Below are 25,397 nucleotides of genomic sequence, written 5' to 3' on the forward strand. Positions count from 1 at the left end.
ATACAGAGAATGAAAGACAAAGGGATAATGCCACGTGTCCTTAAAAGCAGAGATTGGAGTGATGTGTTTGCAGACAGGAATGTTAGTTAAGGACTGCATGTGACCATCAGCAGTTGGCAAAAGGCAGGGAATATCCTTCCTAGAGCCTTCAGAAAAAGCCTGGCCCTGCTGTCACTTTGATGTTGGATTTCTAGCCTTTTGGAATTGTGAGAATATTAATTTCTGCCTTTTTTCAACTCCCCAGTTTGTGGTACTTTGTTGTGGCAGCCCTAGAAAACTAATAGGCTTGAGTATATATCTAGTTTGCAGCAGTCAGTTTATTATGAATTCCATCTCAGTGTCAGTAATTACCAGAGTATGAATGTGGGTCTCAGGCGTGTATTTTAGGCCCACCATGTCTAAATTCACCTTACTAAGCTATTAGCTTTATTTTGCTGCTGTCTTGCCCCTCAACCACATGCTTTAATTTTTTTTTTTTTTTCATCAGAGTAAGGGATTACAGAGACTTTTGCTTGAGGGTGGTATTTATTTCATGATAATACTTCGGTGTATATTACATGATAATACTTCGGTGTATATTACAGCCCTGACAAATACTATTTGAGCAATTTACTTAGTGCTTCTAGTCACAGTTTCATCGTTTGTAAAACGAAGATAAGAATACTAAATACTTCATAGAATTGCAAGAATTAAGTGAGTTAATAATCCAGGTCAAGGTCTTCAAAAGCCTCCAGGATACTTAATAAGTCAACAAAAATTAGCTGTTAATTTTTAAAAGGAAGCACTTCCACTTCCTTGAGATGTCTTTCTTTTACACTGAGTGACATACAACCATCTCTGCCTTATAATTTATTAGTATCCTTTAATGTAATAAATTATTTATGGAGAACTGTTTAATAGTGAGAACTTTTAAGATTTTCCTGTAAAGTTTGATAAGCATGTAAATACATCCTTTTTCAGAACTTGGAAATAACTTTTAAAAAGACTAATTTTTTTTTTCAATATAGAGATCTTGATATGTCTGCTATAGCAACTCATTCATTGCTAATTTAGAAAATATTTAATGATCTGTGGTGGATTAATTTATCACATTGAAGAGGATAACTGTTTCAATAATAAACTTAGCTAGCTCACAAAATGTCATCAGAAGAACAACAGCAAAAAATAAATATTTGAGAAAATTCATTTCTGTTGCTCACCATGTGCTCACACAAAGAATAAAGATATAAATCTTCTTTTATATATTGTCAATTTTCTACTTTTTCACTGAACCACAATGTTTCTGAAACATTAATGGTCATAAATTATATATTAAATTTCTCAAATGGGCTATCTCAAATATGTCTGGGTACCTTGGTACCAATTACAAGTTTAAATTTACAAGATTAAATATGTAATTTCCCCAAGTAGGAGAAATCCGAGTGCAATATATTAATAGGAATTTTTGAGGCAAGAATATTATGAATGAATTACATTTAATTTAGATAAATGGACTCAGTCTGGTAGAAGTACTCCCAAGAAGGAAAGTAAGTTAAATGTTTCAAATAGCAAAGAAGCTAGGAGTAATAGCATAAATTATGTTTCCTAATATTATTAAGAATTATTACTGTCATTTGATCACGATAGACATTATATGTATAATTAATAAAAAAATTACAATTTAAAGTGTTCAAGTCTTTTTAACTGGAAAGATAACTGACTAAACAATATGTTTCCTATTTCCCAAGCTTTCATCCACAGTACATTTGCTGGAATTATTTGATATAATTTGTAAGAATAGTTTTGATTTTACTTAAATCATTACTTCAATCATTCAATAAACTTTTTTAATTTATTTTATTTTATTTTTTATTTATTATGTCTTTTTAGGGCTGCACCCACAGCATATGGAGGTTCCAAGGCTAAGGGTATTGCAGAAACTGCAAAAACTGTGGCAACGGAAGGAGACAAACAGCACTCGGAGATATGGAAAAGCAAGGTTTATTTAGCACCGGTGCAGGCTCAGAGGAGTCACCTCCAGAGTCTGAGCACCAGGTCTTTGTTCTCAGTAACTTTTATACACTACAAGGTCTGATTGTTCCCAGTACACATGCCCCAGCCCAATTTGGGGGGGAGTATGGAATAGGCCATTTTTCCACAAATCCAATATAATCCCTTTGGTGCCTGCCACTGGATATTAGTACTGATATCTTCCCATGCTTGTCGAAGGTGGAAAAGTTAGACAAGGGATTAGGCTTGGGCTCTGAGCAATTGGAGGATGACCACCATTGAGTCTTTTGGGCAGTAAGATTATAATACCTTAGGCCTAAACATGTTAGGCTTTTAACTGAAACATTAAACCGTCCTCCCTGCCTCGCAAGACAATTTCTCCCTATAATAGCAGTTCTAAGGAGCCATACCCCATTGGTGAGTTGGGGGTAGGCAGTCTCATTATGAGGCTCTAATGGGTCCAGTTTTCTGGCTTGCCAAGGCCAGTGGTCTCCTGTGTTCGTTCCCCCGCATACATAACAAAAGAAGACCTTGAGAGTTTGTGCAATAGTTTCTGCCAGGGCTAAGAACAAGTTCTTAGTTGTGGCCAGAATGGGAGGTGGGGTGCTTTTATCTCTCCATAAAAGGAATGAAAGACCCTGTGAGAGGCAGCTTGGAGCACAAACATGATTCTCTGGAAATGTAGCACAGCTCCAGGGTCAAGGCCTCTTCTGTCAATGTGAATGTTTATTTTGAAACCCTCCTTCCATTTGGGCTCACAGGCAGCTGATTCCTCAAGCTTCAGCCATGCGTTGACTGACCAGCTTCTGGTGTGGTCAGAGCAGGTCTTTGAGATCATCGTCTCCTTCTCTGTATTGTCAGGCGAAGAGGTCTCTCCGGATCGAGGGCAGTCTCCCACTCTCCACGGTCGTCAGCTGTGCCAGCCGGTTTTACTCTAGAATGATGGATCCAAGCATCTATTCCTGTTACTTTAAGAGCAGTGGGGGTGGTTAGAATTACAGTATAGGGGCCCTTCCATGCCAGCCTCAAAGGGTCCTTTTTCCAGTCCTTTATCCACACCTGGTCCTCCGGCTTGTGGGGGTGTACTGCTATACCTAAGGACACAGGTATTCTGTCTGTGACCCATTTATGTATCCGAGAAATAGTGAGCCCCAGTCCTTGTAATTGTTTGTGTAATTCCAAGTCTCCCAACTCCCTGGTGTTTCCTTTTAAACTGATTAGTGGAGGTGGCCTTTCATATAAGATTTTAAATGGCGAGAATCCTATTCCCGCTCGGGGTGAGCATCTCACTTTTAAGAGGGCCACCGGCAACATGTCTATCCAGGGCAAGCCAGTTTCCTGACATAACTTTGCCAGGGTCTGTTTAAGGGTTTGGTGCATGTGTTCTACTTTCCCTGAACTTTGAGGGCGATAAGCAGAGTGTAGTTTCCATCGGATCTGTAAAGCTTTTGCCACCTGTTGTACTGTTTCAGCCACAAATGCCTGTCCATTATCTGACCCAATGGTCAGAGAGGCATTCCATATCTGGGAATAATGTCTCTCAGGAGTGCCTTGGTTACTTCCCTTGTCTTTTCAGTTCGGGTAGGGAAGGCCTCTACCCATCCTCCAGGCAGTTATGGTCTTGGGGCCCCTCTTCATCTGGCAGAAAGGTGGCTGGGTTCAGAGTTTGTACAACCTCCAGTTTTACCCGTGGATTTTCACATAGTAACCCTTGATATTGAGTCATTCGTGCATGTGTGAGCCAATGGTGGCCCCTGGTATCCATTAGGGCTACAACTGAGTGTGGGACTTTAACATTGAGGTTTTGTCCCAGGGTCAACTTGTCAGCCTCTCTTACCAACAAGGTGGTAGCTGCCAGCACTCGGAGGCAGGGAGGCCATCCGGCAGCAACTGAGTCAATTTGTTTAGACAGATATGCCACTGGCCTCTGCCAAGGCCCAAATTCTTGAGTTAAGACTCCCAAAGCCATCCCATTTTTCTCATGAACAAAAAGGTTAAATTCTCTAGTTACATCAGGAAGTCCCAAGGCTGGAGCCTCAGTGAGTTTGGCTTTGATTGTCTGAAACGCTGTCTCCTGACTTGGTCCCCCTTTAAGGGGAGCCTTTTCTTCCCCTTTTAGAGCCTCATATAGAGGCCTGGCCAGGTCTGAAAACCCAGGGATCCATATCCGGCAGAATCCTGCTGCCCCTAGGAACTCACGAACCTTCCGGCGGGTGGTAGGGACAGGAATGGCACAAACTGCCTGCTTTCTTTCAGTCCCCAGCATTCGTCGGCCCTGCATGATGTTGAAGCCCAGATACTTGACTTGTTTTTTTGCAGATTTGTGTCTTTCTCTTTGATACCCGATACCCTGCCTCCATCAGTAGGGAAAGGAGAGCTCTTGTTCCCTCTAGGCACTGAGCCTCCGTGGTGCCAGCTAGTAAGAGGTCATCAACATACTGTAGCAAAACACAGCCCAGTTTTTGTCCAGGAAATTCAGCCAGGTCAGCAGCTAAGGCGCCGCTAAAAAGAGTGGGAGAGTTTTTGAATCCTTGTGGGAGTCTAGTCCAGGTGAGCTGTTCCTTTGTCCCTGTATGTGGATTTTCCCATTCAAAAGCAAACAAGGGCTGACTGGCAGGTGCCACCCGGAGGTAGAAAAAGGCATCTTTTAAGTCCAGGCAAGTAAACCACTCAGCAGTGGAGGGGATCAGCCCTAGCAGGGTATATGGGTTAGGGATGGACGGGTATAATGTGACCGTTGCTTCATTTATGGCTCTCAAGTCCTGTACTGGGTGGTAGTCCTGTGTTCCCGGTTTTTTCACGGGCAGTAAAGGGGTGTTCCAAGGGGACTGACATTTTATTAACAGTTCATGCTGAAGCAGCCTATCCAGGTGAACCTGGATTCCCAGTCGAGCTTCTCTGGGAATTGAGTATTGCCGTAGCTTTACTAGTTGATCTCCGGGTTTTAGATCAATCAAGACAGGAGCATGGCATTTTGCCAGTCCTGGTGGGTTTCCTTCAGCCCAAACCAATGGGTATTTAGTCTCTAGTTCTGGGGGAATGGTCCCCATTTCTGAAGGGGAAGAGTACAAGCGCCATTCCTCTTCTCTTTTTACAGCAAGAGCCATGATTAAAGGAGGGGGGGGGGTTCTGTCAATTTAAGTTGGGCCGATCCATCCATAGAAAAGGAAATTTGTGTCCCCATTTTAGCCAGCAGGTCTCTTCCCATCAGGGGGACTGGGCAGTCAGGCAGGTAAAGAAATTCATGTATTACTTCATGGCCTCCTAACCGACATCGTTGAGGACCGCAGAAGGGTCTGTGGGTTTGGTTACCTGTGGCCCCAACAATGGTGGTTTCTTTCCCCGAGAGAGGAGCCACAGGTTGTGTAATCACAGAAAGTTCGGCACCTGTGTCAACCATAAAGTCTATGGGGTGGCCCCCTACATGAATTCTGACCATAGGCTCTCAGGGGCCCAGTTGGAGAGAGCCTGGTCACCCCTAATCAGACTCAGCTAGGCCGATCAGGTTGGTGCTGAATGGCTCAGATTGGTACCGGCTAGGTGGAGCCTTGGTCTTTTTCTCAGGACGGTTGGGGCATTCATTTTTCCAATGTCCCTTTTCTTTGCAGTACGCGCATTGGTCATGTTCTAGGGGACTCCTTTTCCCTGGCCTTGTGCCTTGTCCCCTACAGGGTGGTCCCACTGGGGGCACCGGTTTTGACAGGGTGGCTGCCAGAAGAGTCACTTTTTGTTTCATTTTCTCCTGCAAATCCTTTTAATTTCTGTAGCTTTTTACGGATATCTGATTGGGCTTGTCCTTGGTTCTCAAGGGCCTTGGAATCAAAAGGGGTGTAGGTTTGGAAAGCCTCACATAGTCTCTCATAGAATTTGGCTGGGCTTTCATTCGGCTCTTGTAGTATCTCACTGATCTTAGCTATATTAGTGGGTTTTTAGCCCCAGCTTTTGCCCCCTGTAGGAAGGCCTGCCGGTACCTCTCTAGGTTGTTTCCCTTCTTCAGTGTCATAGTCCTAGTGGGGGTTTTCTTCTGGGAAGGTTTCCCTCACCCAGTTTGCCAAGTCTGCTCGACCCCCCCACATTGGCCTGAAGCCATTTTTGGGCTTCTGTTACAATTCGCCAGAGCTCTTCAGTGTCAAACAGAGTAAAAAGGAGTTGCCGCAGTCTATCCAGGTGGGACAGTGTGTCTGGAAAATGAATTCTAAGAGATCAATCAGTGCCTGAGGCTTTTCTGAATATGAGGGAGTATGGTGTTTCCAGTTAAGGAGATTGGCAGTGGAAAAGGGCTGGTAATAATAAAAACGTCCCCCCTCTTGTATGGTCCCATCAGGGGCGACTTGCTGTGGTTCCTGTGTCTCCTGTAAGGGCATTTGCAATGCTGGAGTGGCTGCTCCCTGAGCTGACCGGAGATGCCTGCTCATAGGTTCTGGAGAATCTGGCTGCGGGGGTGATATCACCTCGGGAACTTCAGAAGCAGAAGGAGGAGGAGGAACAGAAGGCAGTGGGCTATCTGGCATCTGGGGACCTTCAGCTCCTGGAGCTGGGGCCGGCAGCACATAAGGTGGTGGCATAGGGGGCGAGTCCTCAGGTTCCCCTTGATAAATAGGTGGCACCTTCTTTTGAGACAAGGTTTTCTTCTTGGACTGGGCTACTAGCACCCTACACTGTCCCTGGTCTGTGGTGCAGAACCGAACCCATGGGGGCCTCAAATAGGCAATTTCCAACCATTGATCAATATATGGAAATTGGTCTGAGTGTGCAGGGTCTCCTGTTATAACATTATATACTGCTGTAACTGTGAACACATCTAAGGTCCCTTCCGGAGGCCAGCCAACACCAAAGGAGGGCCACTCTAGGGTACAGAGGGTACACAGTTTTCCAGGACTCAGCTTAACACCATAATCTCTAGAAAATCCTTTTTTAAAATTCTTAACCATATACTCTATAAGACAGTGGGCTCGGAAGCCGATTTACCCATTGTGTGAAGTCTCACCCTGTGCTGGTGATGCAAGACAAACAGTGAGGACAAAGCCTCAGGTAACAATCGCTTCGTCTGCCTGACCGCTCCCCCAGAGGAGATATTTCAGGCACCTCTTAGCATAGGTGGGACTGTATAAACCCCAACATCACGATCCCCCTGAAGAGGGCCACCATAAGCTGTATGAGGGTCGCCGCGGAACTGCAGGTTAGAACTCACTCTGGCTCTGTAGTCCAAAGACGGTGGAGCACAGGCTCTCGTTCTCTCCAGTCACTCTCTCTCTCTCTCTCACACACACACACACACACACACACACACACACACACACACCAGTATTGACAAGCCTCCCGATCCCAAGGGAGCAAACCCTGACCTGAGTGACCCTTTGGTCACTGAGAGGTGATCAGTCTCTCCTTCCACCATATGGTGGGTCCTGACTCGGGCAGATGTCACCGGGGCACTCACCAGTCCGACATCCTGTCCAGGAACCTGTTTCCACTCTCCTTCTGAGTCCATTCGGGAAGCGGTGTGGGCCAAGGCCCGCACGGCCCGAGTGAGGGTCTGGATCCAGCAAAATGGCCAGTGCGCGCTATCCACCTGTCACCGGGCTGGTGACCGTGGCCTTCCCTGGTTCCCCGACAACGGTGGCACAAGAGGCCAGCTCGGTTGTCGGCTTCCCAGCCAATGCACCAAAATGTTGCATTATTACAAGAAGGGTGGTATAGTGATGAGCATAGCTGGAAAGGCCTGTAGCTGCCTTCTTAGCCAAGGGGGGTTGTTCTTTAGTTAAAACTCTATTTCAAGGGTAGAATTGGAGCTGTAGCCACTGGCCTATGCCACAGCCACAGCAATGCCAGATCCGAGCTACCTCTGCAACCTACACCACGGCTCATGGCAACGCCGGATCCTTAGTCTACTGAGTGAGGCCAGGGATAGAACCTGCATCCTTATAGTTACTGGTCAGTTTCGTTTCTGCTGAGCCACGATGGGAACTACATCAATAAACATTGTGAATATCTATTACTGTCTGATAGAAATAATTGAGTATGATACCTTTACAACTGAGTTTTTCCATAAATATTTTAAAATTTTAGAACTCTGAAAGATATATGATATTTAAGTGTAAGAACAGAAGATTAATAATGTAAAACTGTAGATTTGGCTGTAATAAATCCGATTAAATAAAAATAGATTATGCATGAGAAAATTAGTTCCTTCATATGTAAACATATACATATTTTTAATAAGAAAATAATTTGGCTAAAACAGCAGTTGCCCAGTATCAGCTGTTGAAATAAGAAAAAATAGCTTTAGCATAGAGCAGAATAGTGCAAGATAAAGTATTTAATGGCTGTATGTATCTATTTTTAATATCATGGGATAAGAGTTAAATCAAAGACAGTCTTTTATTAACAAAATCTTATAATATTAGTAACAACAATTTAAATGTAATTGTAATACAGATGTTAGAGATGGTTTTGACTCTCAAAATGTACCTCATTTAATGTAAAACAGTCAAGATAGGTAATCTGAGATTCAGAAGTAACTGGTTCAAATTTTCAAAGCAACTGACTCCCAATACAAACCTTAAACTTTGTCTCTCAGTTCAATGTTTTCTCCAAAATACCAATTTTCAGAGAAATAAGAAAGAACAGTAAGAGGATACACATATTCGAAACTAGCTATACTTTTTAAATACCTAAGGTCAAAGAAACTAACTGTATTTTGTCTTTTACACATTGTATTATTTACTAAATTATCAGTGAAATGGTAATTTTCTTTCTTTTCCCTTTGAGTTTATATATAATATAACAGTAAAATGATCTCATCACTTAGTAATCATTTACCCATGCACTTATTTAACAAACATTTTTTGTGTGATTTTTTTAGGGCTGCACCTGTGGCATATTGAGTTCCCAGCCCAGGGGTTGAATCAGAACTGCAGCTGCCAGCCTATATGACAGCCACAGCAATGCCAGATCCGAGCCATGTCTGCAATGTACACCAAAGCTCATGGCAATGCCGGATCCTCAACCCACTGAGGGAGATGAGGCCAGGGATTAAACTTGCATCCTCATGGACAACAATTGGGATCATTACTGCTGAGCCATGAAGGGAAATCCACAAATATTTATTGAGTCCCTAGATATTAATGGAAAACTTAGATTCCTTTGAAATGGGAAACATTACCAGAGAATTATAAAAGCATTTGGTAATTTCTTTCAGTCTTATATATGTTTATGAGACATCATAATATAATTAGCTATTGACAATTATAATAACACTATTTTTGGTAAACAAGTTAAAAAATAATTACACTCTAATAGTTTTAACTCTAAAATGTCATGTTATTCAACATATTTTGAAAATGCCCCCCCACACCAATATAATCACTAATAACTTCAAGCCTAGAAAATATTAATGTTAAAATTTTGGTGTACACTAATCCCAGTCTTTGTTTTTATCCATTTACAAGAGTATTTTATTTTTAAGATGAATTGACTCACAAAAAGAAGTTGCAGAATAGGAGTTCCCGTTGTGGCACAGTGGTTAACGAATCCGACTAGGAACCATGAGGTTGCGGGTTCAGTCCCTGCCCTTGCTCAGTGGGTTAACGATCCGGTATTGCCGTGAGCTGTGGTGTAGGTTGCAGACGTGCCTCGGATCCCGCGTTGCTGTGGCTCTGGCGTAGGCTGGTGGCTACAGCTCCGATTCGACCCATAGCCCGGGAACCTCCATGTGCTGCGGGAGCGGCCCAAGAAATAGCAAAAAGACAAAAAAAAAAAAAAGAAGTTGCAGAATAGAGAGATTAGATTTAAGAGCTCCTTCTCCCAAGGCAACAGAAATAAAAGCAAAAATAACCAATGGGTCCTAATCAAACTGATGAGCTTTTGCACAGCAAAGGAAACCATTAAGAAAAAAAAAAAAAGACAATTTACAGAATGGGAGAAAAAAGTTTCAAATGATGCAACTGACAAGGGCTTAATCTCTAAAATATGCAAACAACTTACACAACTCAATAGCAAAACAACCAACAACCCAACTGAAAAATGGGCAAAAGACCTGAATAGACATTTCTCCAAAGATATACAGATGGCCAAAGGCACATGAAAAAATGCTCAACATCACTGATTACTAGAGAAATGCAAATCAAAACTACTATGAGGTACCACCTCACACCTGTTGGAATGGCCATTATTAACAAGTCCACAAATAACAAATGCTGGAAAGGGTGTGGAGAAAAGGGGACCCTCCTACACTGTTGGTGAGAATGTAAATTGGTACAATCACTATGGAAAACAGTATGGAGGTATCTCAGAAAACTAAACTTAGGACTACCATATGAGCCAGTGATCCCATTTTTGGGTATATATCCTGACAAAACTTTCCGTGGAAAAGACACATGCACCCACATGTTCATTGCAGCTCTATTCACATTAGCCAAAAGATGGAAACAACCTAAATGTCCACTGACAGATGATTGAATTAAGAAGATGTGGGATATATACACAATGGACTATGACTCAGCCACAACGAAGAAAAAAATAATGCCACTTGCAGCAACATGGATGGAATTAGAGACTCTCCTAAGTGAAATAAGTCAGAAAGAGAAAGACAAATACCCATATGATAGCACTTATATCTGGAATCTAATATAGACACAAATGAAGAACCTTTCCACAGAAAAGAAAATCATGGACATGGAGAACAGATGTGTGGTTGCCAAGGGGGAGGAAGTGGATGGACTGGGAATTGGGGGTTTAATAGATGCAAACTATTGCCTTTGGAATGGATAAGCAATGAGATCCTGCTGTATAGCACTGGGAACTATATCTAGTCACTTATGATGGAGCATGATGGAGGATAATGTGAGAAAAAGAATGTATATTTGTATGTGTGACTGGGTCATCTTGCTATACAGTAGAAAACTGACAGAACACTGTAAACCAGCTATAATGGAAAAAACAAAAATCATTTAAAAAATAAGTAATTGTACACCACTAAAAAATAGTTTGCTTCTACTATCTGATAGACACTTTGCTTCAACATAGTGAAAGTCATGTCTAAAAAAAAAGATTTAAGAGCTCTTGAGCTAGAAAGTGCCAAACCAGCTCTGCTATTTTCTTCCTAAGTAACCTGAGGACTTACAATTATTTATATCACTGTGCCTTATTTTTCTCATCTGGAAAACGAAGAAAAATCATATATTTAACTAAAAGAATTTTGTAAAGGTTCAATTAATTAAAATTTGGAATACTTCGAATAGTGCCTGACAAATAGTAATCTCTATTAGCCATTATCACTAGTAATGTATTATCTGTTTGGTAACCTGCTTTTCACCTAATAGTTAAAAGAACAGTGAGTGCACTGAAATTATTCTCCAGTTCTTTTGATGATTGAAAATAATATTAGTCAAGATATTTTTGATTAACCAAACTTACAATATTGCCTGCAGGAGTTATGTCTTAACAACAGTCCTCAGCTGTGGATCTCGAGATACTACCCTCTCCTCCCTACCAATTTTTGTGAGTCATTTTTGTTTGTAAATGCAAAACAAAACAAAACACCTTCATTCAAATTAAGTTAAACTGTATGGGGTTTCATTGGTCAAATCACCAAATCTCAAAAAAAGCAAAGATGTGGGCTTTGAGACAACTGTAGATATGAGAAGACTTTGAATGCTATCTCTCTTTTACTCCACCTCTGTTTTGTTTTTTCTTTCTTTTTTGTTCCTTTTCCTTAATTGGCTCTACAAAGAGCTGAAGATCATGATTACAGAGGAGACAAAATTAGAATTATTTGTCTTCCAAAGTTGTACACCACACCCTGAAATACGAAGATAATGTAAAAATGCTGCCAAATTGGGTTGTTCTGCTTTGATTTTAAACTTAAGGGTCACACACTTCATCCAATTTCTCTGCCTTACTCCAGGCAGGGAAGTAAGCATAATCTGCCATCTGGTGGAAGTGAGGCAAATGAGGCGGAAGTAAGGGATGTTTGCACAAGGACAGAACACATCATTGCTTACTGGGAAGAGGCAGGAGAATAAGTAAACTGTGCAAATAGATCCTGGAATGAGGCAAATGAAGGACCACATATGTTATCAAAGGGCATGCCTCCATTGTTGTCTTGTGTTGCTATGTAGCATTTTTTCAAAAGAAGCCTGAAATGTGAAATGAAATGAGACAACTTCTGATTTCAAAATTGGGTAACTGTTAACAAAAGCAACAACAACAACAAAGAGTATAAAAATGACCCATGTGAAAGTCAAATTCAGGCCAGAAACCATGTTTTTTGCTTCTCAGTTTTAAAGAGGAGACTTGCAAATTCCTTTTTTTTCAGTAATAATAATTCTGTTTTAACATGTGTTTATGGAGGGGTGTGGGTAACCAGAGTTAGATTTGGATCTTCACCTTTTTTCCTTCTATCCTAGTTTAAATACAGTTAAGATTTTGAACCTCGTGTTCTTCACGCAAACTGAGTCTAAGCCCATTCTGGTGGCATGAGAATACACTGAAATGATATTTATTACTCACACCTCCATAAGAGGATCTTATACCAGTTTGTCTTATACTGGTTGCCTCACATATTGTTTCTAAAAATTCTATTACAAAAACAAGAAGTTTAGGGGAAAAAAATCCAACAATCAAAAAGAACAAAACTGAGAGAAATATTTGCTTTTAAACATATATTTATATGCTACAATCAAAACTATGACAGTATCAAAGATTAATGTCTAAAAAATTACTTAACAAAAATAGGTTAACATTATATGCAAAGATGCTAGGAAGAGATATAGTCTAACTATAATTAAACAACAGAGTGGTCCCCATAAACAGTGCAGTACAGAACCTAAAAGGTGTAAAAGATCAAAACAAAACAAACCAAAAAAGAATGAGGCTACATATTTTACTTGACAATTTCTGAAAGGTTTTCTTGAGTGTTTTCATGTCAGAATCAACTTTTTTTGTAAATTTATTTCATAAAAAATAATACATATGATTGTGTATTTCCAGTTTAATAAAACCAATCATGTTTGATTCCAAATACTCGGCAAATTTTAAGAAAAGCTTTGCAGAGCAAAGCAGTATCATAAGCAGGACGGCAACCACAATATTTGTTAAATTGGGTTCAGGGGAGCCATTTATTCCATCTGTTATTTCAACTAAACTGCATTTCTGCCTTGAAAGTGTTTCATGAGACTCCAGTGAATGAGGAGCATTTGTGATTCATTTTAGTACCAGAATATTCCAGAATAATTGGCTTTTAGTGGAGAGCTGCCATCATGAGCCAAGTTTTAAAATATGCTATTTTTTCTGAATTTTGTGGCCATGGAGGGATATTTTAAAAGGATATTATATTGGCATGTGCTGCTACTAAAATGTGATTTCACAGTTATTAGCCAGGAAAGGATCCTTTTAGGATGTCATATAGATAACAGCATAGCCCTAGACAGAGAGATTTCTCCTATATTCTTGTCCACTACAGAACTATTAAACTATGGCTTTGCACATATGTGATATTTCCAAAAATTGCATAATTAAGCTTTTTAAATGATTAATATAAAATTAATTTAATGTTTTCATTATGGATACAAAATAAATGATAAGGGAATTCTATGACAAGAGTCATGACCATCATATTCACATGCCAAAAGTAATTAAATATACTATATTTTGGGATAAAAAGATGCAAGAAAAGATAGAGCTCTTAGTTAATTTAGAACCAATTACAAATGTGTAATCAGGGGACTAAATTGGTAAGAAAATTAGATAAATGAGTATTGTGTACTGATTTATACCCAAAAATGTAGAGATAAAATTTTTAAAGAATGTAAAATGATTATATAAAATTAATCAGTAGAGAAGTTTAAAAAAATGTATGTATGTTATTTTTTGTTCTTTTGCTTCTTTGTTTTAACTGGTGATGTTAGATGGTCTCAAGCATTTTATTATTTAACTAGCTGAAAAGTTAGACCTGGATGGGGAAACATATTTAGTTTTAATAATTTATTCAAACTAAGTAAGAAAAAAAACAATAAAAATCACAATGCACTATGACAATCTGTGGTAAAGATTTTTCCAGGATATTTGGAAATATGGAGAAACAATTAGAATAAACTAGTTGGTGTGGGGAAGTAGTTGAAATGTAATTTTTTTTTTCTGGAGGATTTAATAACTAAACTAAAATTTAAAGACTATCAGGGTTTTTACTGGGATAGAAAGGAGTTAGAAAAAGATTTTCAGTATTCACTCAAATACATGGCATCTGATAGTTTCTGACTAACAGATTGAAGAATGAAAGAAGGATGGATTATTGGTACAGTAACAAGTTAAAAAGCCATGCACATGATAGCATAGCCTACTTAAGTAATTACAAGTAGCTCTGATATGCTGACCCTGAGAAAATAAAATTTTTAAGTAAGGAGATTGGAAGTTCCAACAGGAGATTATTGAAATAATTAAATGTTTAAATATTTATAAATGTTATATATTAGCTGTATTGAGGATTGTCTAAGGAAGACAGATCTGAGAGTGATAACAGTTTAAAGACTATTGCAGTAATATTGGAAGGATTTTATGAAATTTTAATGGATCTGTAGGAGGAATAAAGAGATAGATTCTCCAGTACTAAAGATAACAATAACACAACTCCATGGTCTGTTGGATATGGAAGGTGAGAAAAAAGGAGACTAGGATGTCTTTGAGGTTTAAATATATATAACTGGAAGAATGGAGCTTTCATCGTAGAAAATTCAAGATCCAGAGCAGGTTTGAGGGTTATTATAACAATGTTAAATTTAAAATAGCCTTCTGAAACTCAGGAGAATGCTTGGGTTTTGTATTCAATTATTACCATAAGAGAGGACCTACACTAGATGCTGAGAATCTTCAAGCCTTTCTAATGGTATGTAGTGTAAATTAAAGCAAACATTTGCATACAGAATTTAAATGCTGAATATATAATATGAGAAAGAAGAATCCTCTCTTATCATTCCCAATGTTAATATGAAGAATAGAGGAAAACAACCTGAAAAAGAAACCATGAGTGAGGAAAAATAAAAATAGGAAGTAGTGCTATCATCCAAACTGCTGCAATTTTTAGAATTATAGAGGGTATTATTTTACTTATACAGGGCAGAAGCTGTAAACCCAGTGTGCCCCAGTCAAAACGAGAATGCATGGTCAACCTAATTATTTTGGAATCCAAGAGATAAGAGACTTACATGAGGAAAGCTATAATCCTCAGTTCAAAACACTAAAGAAATTTCAGGTGACTTACACATTGAAAATTTTTCATTTGTCCACTTGAGGATATTAAGATTTATTTGTTTGCTAGGTCTGCCACTACAAATTTACACAGACCTGGTGGCTTAAACAACTGAAATTTGTTTTCATTCAGCTCTGGAGTCTAGAAGTCTGAGATCAATATATGGGCAAAAGAGTTTTCTTTCTGAGGCCCTTCTCCTTGGCTGATAGATGGCCACCCTCTCTGCCTTCACATGATCGTCTCTCTGTACGTGTCTGTGTCCTGAACCCCTTCTATGAGGATATCACCTATATTGGGTTAGGGCCCACCCTAATGACCTCCTTTAACTGAATTACTTCTTTAAAAACTTTATCTTCAAATACAGTCATATTCTGAGATGGGAGTTAGGAAATAGAAGATGGGGGTAGATAAGGTTGATAAATGCCGTTTTATTTCACCTTTTTGAATGATCTTATCAGTTGCTATTTTTTCTCAAACTGTTAAGTCTCATGTGCCAAGAGAAGAAAGGATATACTGATATTAGGCAAAAAGACAAACTAAGGAGGTAGAAGACTAGAGACCTAACTCAGTACTGGTATCACACTGATGTCAATCATAGGATGTCAGTTACAGACATTCCCATTTGGAAAAAAGAAATGATGGAAGGAAAAATGAATCACTAGCCTCAGTCACTTTCAAAATTCAGGTAGAATAAACAACATTATGTTTCAAGATGTAAGAATTATTCTCTGTCCCCTGGCTCTCTCTCTGCTCAAACCCAGGAAGTCATCGGTCTTTTCTTCATGAAGGCTGTGCTTCATGTGCTTGAAACTAAGAAGGTTTATCAACCTGTTTTCTGCCTTTAGAATACTTGAAGTCCAGCAGTCATCTTTCATTTCATGATTTTTCTGAGCTTTTCAGTCGAAGTTGGCAGTTTTTCTGTCATTTTAACTTTCTCAAGGACATTGTGGGTCTTCCATTGTACGTCAATTATACTAGAAGCTACTTCACATATCTTTCTTAGATTTTTCTCATCACCATTTTTTTTTTTTTTTTTTGGCTATCAATGAGATGGCTGAAGATATCCATGAGTCAGGTGCCAAATCTCTTCAAAGAGTCCTCTATGTGACTGAATGTTAGGAACTTTGTCTTCCAAGTCACTAGCAAAAGGTTGTCTAGCCACATCTTTTGCTTTCCTTCTATAGAATGCTTTTCTGACAGTGACTTTCCTACATTTACTGAAGTACTGGATAGACTGAGAATTTCCCAGATCATTATTTCTAGTTCCTCTTTGCTTAAGAGTTCTCTCAAAATGAGTCTTTCCCTTTCAGCTTTTACTCTAAGCAGCATGAAGAAGAAAGGAGGTCACTTCACCTGGAAATCTTCTCAGTTAAATATCCAAGTTCATTACTTACATCCTTTTTACACATGTAATTGTAGGAAAAAATTCTACAAAGCTTTCTGAAATTATAGAACAAGCACACTCTTTCCTCCAGTTTTCAGTAATGTTCCTCATTACTTTGAGTTTTTAGAAGCCTTTTTAACATCCATATTTCCACCAACAGTCTGTTTGTGATGATTTAGATATTTTCTAAGATTACATATTTTTGTTATTGTTGTCATTTTCTTTTGAGTCCTCTCTAGCAGAGCTGATAATATCCATGTTTTACTAATAGTGAAGCACCTAGGCTTCTTCTGTGATGTCTCTCAAAAGTCTTCGTTTCTTCCTATTGACCTATTCCAAAGTTACTTCCACATTTTCAGTTATTTGTTGAGCGGCATCAACTGTATGATACTGAAGTCTGTATTAGTTTTTTACTGCTGCTGTAACACACTAGCAAAAAATGGTTGGCTAAAAAATGCACAAGTTTGTTGCTTTACATTTCTGAAGGCAGAAATCCTAAAATCAAGATGCTACTAGCAGAGTTGTATTCATTCTGAATGGTCTAAAGGAGAATGTATTTCCATTCCTTTTTCTGCTTTAAGGGGTCACTTTCATTCCTTGCTTTGAACCCCTACTTCATCTTCAAAGGCAGCAGTATAGCATCTTCAGATCTCCATTTGTCTTTGACCTCTGCTCTATTATTACAATCCTTCTCACTCTGATTCTCTTCTTCCTCTTATAAGGACTATTATGATTGCTTTTGGTTTACTCATATGGTCCAGGGTAATCTATCTCAAGTTCTATACCTTAATCTAATCTGTAAAGTCCCTATTTCCATATAATGCAACATAGCTACAGAATTAGGTTGGGTACATTGAGTGGGTGGGTAATATTCTGTCTGTTACAATCAACAAGTAAAAAGATTTTGGATCTAAAATTGTGGGGACTGGATTGAATGTGAAATCACCTTATAAATGAACCTTAATACAAATTTTTTCCCATCAGGTTTTAGATACGGAAAGTTTCTGAGTATTTACTTCTTGAATACTGGTTTGTACAATTATATTACTCCTGTCTCGGATATTTCTGTTGAGACTAAAATATAAAATGAATAAATGATATAGCTGAGCTACATCCGTATGACTTAGTATAAGAGGATTGTGAACAAGTTAAATGTTCTTTGTGGATTAATAAACCATTTGAATCTTCATGATTTAACTAAACTTCATTAAACACAGTGTGTTAAACATTAAAAAATACACTTAAATTACTATGAATCATCGGCAAAAAATGTTAATTTAATAATGTGTAATTTTGAATTTAGCAAAATTTAGCTTCTGTAATAATGTCTCTAACTCTTTTTTCTTTAATTATCATATTTGGAATATAATGTAGATTCAAATTGAACTGACAATGGCAGAGATAACAATACTGAATAAGCACAGTTTCAGAGCACAATTTTTATTACTGACAGCACTATTTTTAATTTAATATGTAATAATAAGTCCGCAAATCATTAACATCTTAGTAAAATTTTATATATCATCATTCATTTTTAGGAAAGACAAATACGAAATAATCACTGAGCCAAATCATGAGTTACGCTAATAAAAGCAATTATTTTTATTTCATTAAGCAACTTTGGAGTTAAAGCTATTCCAAAGAGCTTTTAAAATTTTAACTTAATGCTCTCCAGGATTATATAATTCTATCATAAAATATACATTCTTCAGAGAATAGATTTTTTTCTGTATTCATATGATATATCTCAAGGAAATGATCTTAAAAAAAAAAACAAAAGGAAAAAAAATGCCCTTAGCTTTTCACATAGACTCCACCTGCTAATATGTTGAAAAAGCTCTATTTTCAAATATGTGTCAAACAGATAATTTATCCATTATTCTGCACTTTGACTACTCCATTGATAATCCTTTAATATATGAATTGAAATCATATCACCTTCTGTGACTAATTTATTTTCATATGCTGAATATCATAAGCAAAAGGCTCCCTATCAATTTTGTTTTACATATTTGAAGATGTCTCTGAAGAAAAACTAAATTAAAAAATAACTATTATTATTTCTGATATGATTTTTTGCATTTTTATTAAGTTAAATCATGTTTCAATTTTTTTAATCATATTTAATAAATTCACTCACTGTTTTTGGCCACACCCATGACAAGTGGAAGTTCCTTGGCCAGGGATTGAACCCTAGCCACAACAGTGACATCATAGGATCCCTAACTGCTAGGTCACCAGTGAACAATGTTTTTACAGTTACCAGGTAATAATCACACAGAGCAGTGCTCTCTGAGAGAAAGAAGACCAACAAGAAGCCCCGCCATTGCTTCAGCTTAATGACAGAAGAAAAGTTTTGGAGTAGTAGCTCAGAGAGGGAGAGCACATATAAATCTTAATTGAGCAGATAAAGTTCATAGTAGAATGAAGCCTAGGCTAGAATTTGCAGGGTGCAGCACTAGAGAGAGGAGTAAGGGGGAGGGGAGAGATGCATTCCAGAGGTCTGTGCAAGACTCCTTACTGACCTGCTCATGCAGGAAAGTGACCACCTGAAGCCAAGGAGAGAAGTGCTAGAAAGGAGTAGATAAAAATATCCCTCATGTTCACACACACAAAAATAATAATAATAATTTTGTTGCAAAAAGCCAGAGTGGAAAGACTTCAAAATTCATGAGCATCCATCCACAGAATCCTGAAGATATTGCCTCAATGGTAGAGCCTAATGTCCTAGCCTAAAATTTGCTCTGTACAAAACTATGTTTAATGTAAACTTCGAAACATTACACTGACTCTAACTAATCTAACTGTGCCTCAGAAAAATAACCAGAAATTAATTAAAGGCAAAAAAAAAAAAAATTCTAGCTCCTGCAACATAAAATTCAAAATTTGGGCTTTTAATTTAAAAATTAGTGTTCAAATGGAAAACACAAAATTCAACCCATAACATGGAGACAGGGATCTTAGAATTATCTGACAAGGATGTTAAAACTACACTCCATAGATTTAAGAAAATAGAGAAAAGATGATCATGATAAGAAAAGATGTGAAAGATATGAAAAAGACCCAGTGAAACTTTCAGAGATAAAATATATATGTGAAATAAAAAACAAATGGCTAAAATTAACAGCCGATTAGACATTGCAGAATGAAAGATTCAGTCAACTTGAAGTCACAGTAATAAAATCTGTCCAAAATAAAAAAAGAAGAGTAAAGAAAGCACTTGAATATTAAATCTAGGAAGACTGGCATCAGAATAAAATCTACAACTTTCTGGCACTTTTGTAGTCTTTAATAATTATCAACTTCTATTAAAATATGAAAAACTGAGAGTAGGTAATGCAATCAAATAAAATATTTTATTAAGTACATTTATTACACATTTGGATTAATTTAAAATATGAAAATTGCACACTCTTGAAATTACTGATGGCTTATGTTTAATGAAATTTATGTTTATCATTAGGAGTATATTAAGCTTCAATATTAAAAACTAATTTTACACCTAAGCATTATATATGAATGAAAGCAAAAATACAGTCCATAACTAAACTTAACAGATTTCAGTTATACAGCTGATTAAATAGGATTCTACTCCTCATAAGTTTCTTATAGCAATTCTCTTTCTCATTTATTAGTAATAGATGGTTTTATTGAATACTTTATATTAATGAAATTTTGAATTACAAAATTTCGATAAGCAAAACATTGATATGCCATCTTTCCTTTGATCATGATTCACAATAAAAGTGGCTATCAGCAAAAAATATATACAGAAATTTTTTCCATAACTTTGTCTGCTTTTCTCTCTATATCTTCTTTTCACTATTCTACAAACTAGTCTAGCCCTGGAAACTGATCTCTATGGATTAAATCAACAGGTTCTTATGCTCTGGCTTGCTGATCCGTTCGTCAGTATGTTGCTGCTTTTGATGGCTGGAGGTGTAGGAGGTCATTATATTCAACAATTCTGCCTCCTCTCTTTGAAGACCTGAGGTTGAATCTGTTGTTCTTTCCCTACATTCAGATTCTGGCAAACCCTTCCTTCCTTTGGATCATCAGGCTTAAGAACACAGTCAGCTTAATTGCTACTAGTTTGAGGTTCCTTAACTATTATTCATGCTTCCCTTATCACATTTTATAAATTGTACTTTTGTAAGTAAACATTAATTATTTTACCTTGAGAAGGACTTCTGTTTCCTAATTGATACATATTTGAACTAATTTTGGCCACATTTTTGATTAGTGGTAACTCATTCACATTTTCCTTTATAAATAATGATACACAATAGAAAGAAATTTGATTGTCCTTTCATGAAAGTGAAATATCTTAAAGCTCACTTTTATACACATGTACTCATGACATTCATTTTACAAAGGTTCACATATTATACTTGCATATATTACAATATATACTAAAGGTTGCAAACATATTTCACATTTTTTCTATACAAAGAATAAAATACATTTGAATCTTTTACTAATAAGCTAAATTTTGGCATTGTTTTATCAGAATTAAGAGCGGATATGAACAATAATGCAGATTACTTTAGAAAGGAACTAGAAAATATAAAGAGGAATGTGGAAAAATTAGAAAATTCATTTGCAGAGATGCAAACTGAGGTAAAGACAATAAAGAGCAGAATGAATAATAAAGAGGAATGAATTAGTGATTTGGAAGATAGAATAATGGAAACCACCAATTAAGGTCGGCAGACAGAAAACTAAATGGAAAAACACAAAAGCAATATAAGAGATCTATGGGATAATATAAAGTGGGCCAATCTATGCATAATAGGAGTTCCAGAAGGAGAAGAAAAAGAAAAAGGGATTGAAAATATATTGAAGAAATTATGTCTGAAAACTTTACAAAGGAAACTGATATCAAGATACAGGAAGTACAGAGGGCCCCAAACAAGTTGAACCCAAATAGGCCCACAGAAGACATATTATAATAAAAATGGCAAAAGTTAAAGATAAAGAGAGTATTCTAATGGCATTATTTTAAAACTCTTGCATGCCATTATTATTACACTTTGGATTAATTCAGAAGGAGATCTCCTAGAAATACTGTTAAAAATTCTTTAAATCAATAGAAGTATAATTACTTCTATTCACTCTATATGATTCACTCTATATGATTTATTGAATAGGCTTCCCTATTAATTAACTATTGTGATATTACCAAACAGCCCCAATCTCAGAAGCTAACAACAACAAAAAAAACCTTTACTATTGCTCATGAGCCAATGTGACTCTCAGAAGGGATTTGAAAATATCAAATACACCAGTAATGGAAGAGATAGGAAAATTTCCCCAACGGAAGTTATCAGAGATGTGAATCATAATTGTTAACCTGAAAAATTGAAATTAAAATGTATTTATTTTTCAGATCATATAACAGTCATTTTACAAAATGTGGGTCAATAAAACAATGTGTCACAGAACATATATATTTACTTAGAAAATATATAAGCATGCTGAAATAAAATAAGAGGCATGATTGAAGGGAGTTCATTTAAAAGTCAAAATTTTGCATTATCTTAGGATATTGGTAATGATCATAAGAGAAATATTTTGGGTGCTAAGAAAGTTATTTTAGTTAGTTTAATTTTAGTTTAGTTTTGCTCAGGTTCAGTCATACAAACATCTTTAAATAACTTATATTTTTTACTTGTTTGGCTATATTGGACAATACTTTAAATATTACAGTTTCACAAAGTCAATAATAAGACTAATGATGACTAAAATGCCTTTTCTCTTAGCTATCAAAAATGGCAGAAACAGATCTTAGAGGAAATTAAAGGCCAAACCTATTTTAATATCCAATATTAATGTTGATGGCCAATATTAATTTTAAGTATATATTACTATGTAATTGATTAATATAACATTTCCTTTTGTGAGCATAGATTAGTGAGATATATTACTTATTTTAAAGATCAAAATAAAAAAATAATGTTATAAATTGAAAACACTTTTATGTGGCTCTGTTCTTTAACCACACTGACTGGGTTCACACAGAATAATTAGTCACAGATTAATTCTAATGTGAGATTTTATACCTTACATTTAGCCTTCTCCAAGGAAGATATACAGATGGCCAACAAGCACATGAAAAAAGGCTCAACATCACTGGTTAGTAGAGAACGCAAATCAAAACTACCACGAGATACCACCTCACACCAGTCAGAATGGCCATCATCAATAAGTCCACAAATAACAAATGCTGGAGGGGGTGTGGAGAAAAGGAACCCTTCTGCACTGTTGGTGGGAATGTAAGCTGGTACAACCACTATGGAGAACAGTATGGAGATACCTTAGAAATCTATACATAAAACTACTATATGACCCAGCAATCCCACTCTTGGGCATATATCCAAACAAAACTTTCCTTTAAAAAGACACATGCACCTGCATGTTCATTACAGCACTATTCACAATAGCCAAGACATGCAAACAACCCAAATGTCCATCGGCAGATGATTGGATTAGGAAGATGAGGTATGTATATATACACAATGGAATACTACTCAGCCATAAAAAAGAATGACATAATGCCATTTGCAGTAACATGGATGGAATTAGGGATTCTCATACTGAGGGAAATTAAGTCAGAAAGAGAAAGACAAATACCGTATGATATCACATATCTGGAATCTAATACAAGGCACAAATGAACCTTTCCACAGAATAGAAAATCATGGACTTGGAGAATAGACTTGTGGTTGCCAAGGGGGAAGGGGAGGGAGTGGGATGGTTGAGAGCTTGGGCTTAATAGATGCAGACTATTGCCTTTGGAATGGATGAGCAATGAGATCCTGCTGTGTAGCATGTAGAACTATGTCTAGTCACTTATGGTGGAGCATGATATTGTGTGAAAATAGAATGTGTACATGTATGTGTAACTGTGTCACCACGCTGTACAGTAGAAAAAAAATTGTATTGGGAAAATAACTATTAAAAAATAAAAATAGCAAAAAAAAACCCTAAAGGAGCTAATGTTACTTATGATTGAATCATTTTGAAGTGGTAAATATACCTTTGCCAAATTCTGAAGGTGTACGGGGTAGGAGGCTGAAAAGCTCAGACAAAAACTTCTTAGAAATAATGTAAATTTTTTTCTTATTCTATTTTAAAAGGGGAAAGATTATGGAGTCCCCTGGTGACACAGTGGGTTAAGGATCTGGCATTTTCACTGCTATAGCTCAAGCTGCAGTTGAGGTGTGGTTTCAGTCTCTGGCTCGGGAACTTCCACATGCCTCGAGTATGACCAAAAAAAAAAATATATACATATATATATATATATATATATATATATATATATATATATAAATATAAAGGGAAAGACTCGAATTCACAGTCTGCTAGGGAGACACCAGTGTTTGCCAGTGAACACATTAGGTTTTCAATAAAATTGCCATAATAACGTGATCTGAATAGATATTTCCTCAAAAAACCCATAGAACATGGCCAACAGGCACACAAAAGATGTTCAACATCACTATGTATTAGGGAAATGCAAATCAAAACCACAATGAGATATCACCTCACACTTGTCAGAATGGCTATTATTAAAAGCAATAAATTACAAGTTTTGGAGAGGATGTGGAAGAAAAAGAATGCTTATACACTGCTGGTGGCAATGTAAATTGGTGCAGCTACTATAGAAAACAGTTTGGAGGTTCCTCAAAAAATGAAGAATAAAACTATCACATGATCCAGTAATTTCACCTCTGGATATTAATCTGATGAATACAAAAATACTAATTAACAAAAGATATACATACACCTAGGTTCATCACAACATTATTTGCAATAGTCAAGACATGGAAACAATCTAAGTTCCTCTTGACAGATGAATGGATAAAGAGGTTTATACACACACACACACACACACACACACACACACACACACACACACTGGAATACTACTTAGCCATAAGAAAGATAAAATCTTGCTATTTGCCAGAGCATGGATGGACCTTGAGGGTATTACAATAAATGAAATACATCAGATGGAGAAAAACAAATCCTATATGATTTCACTCATATGTGAAACAGTAAAATAAATAAATGGATAAATGAACAAGCCAAATCAAACAAAAACAAACACGTAGATGCAGAGAACAGAGTGCAAGAGGGAGTCAACAGTATGGTCACAAATAAAAATGACTCTGGGGATAAGCACACTGTAGTGTAAACAGAATTCAAAATATTATGCACAAGTGAAACATGCTATTATAAACGAATGCTACTTCTATCAAAAAAAAAAGAAAAATGAAAAATACCATTTTAAAGGACTGATGGGATTGCTGCCTACTGAACAATCATTCTTGTTGAAGAAATGTAAAATATTAGAGACACAGCAGAAAATAATGTACCAAATTTTCACATAAACATATTCAATGAATGATCTAGCAATTTCACTTCTAAGTACCCACACAAGATAAATGAAAAGATATTTTCCCATAAAAGTTTATAGGCCAAGAATGTCTCCAAGCCAGAATAGCCCAGTTTTCATTAATTGATGAATTGATGCACAAAAAGTAGTATATCCATACAATTGGAAATTTCTCAAGAGTAACAGTGAATGAAGAATATTAAACACAAAAATAAAAATGATCCTCAAAAACAGTGTAGTAGGAAACAGAATCAAGAGATAAAATACTACATCCAGTATGATGCCATGTATGTGAAATTCTAGCTTTAGAGATCATTGGTTGCCTGGGCTGAGAATGAATGATGCAAAGAAAATTTAAAAAAACCCAGGAATGATGAGAT

Source organism: Phacochoerus africanus, chromosome 10 (assembly GCF_016906955.1).
Source record: "Phacochoerus africanus isolate WHEZ1 chromosome 10, ROS_Pafr_v1, whole genome shotgun sequence".
NCBI classification, from domain to species: domain Eukaryota; kingdom Metazoa; phylum Chordata; class Mammalia; order Artiodactyla; family Suidae; genus Phacochoerus; species Phacochoerus africanus.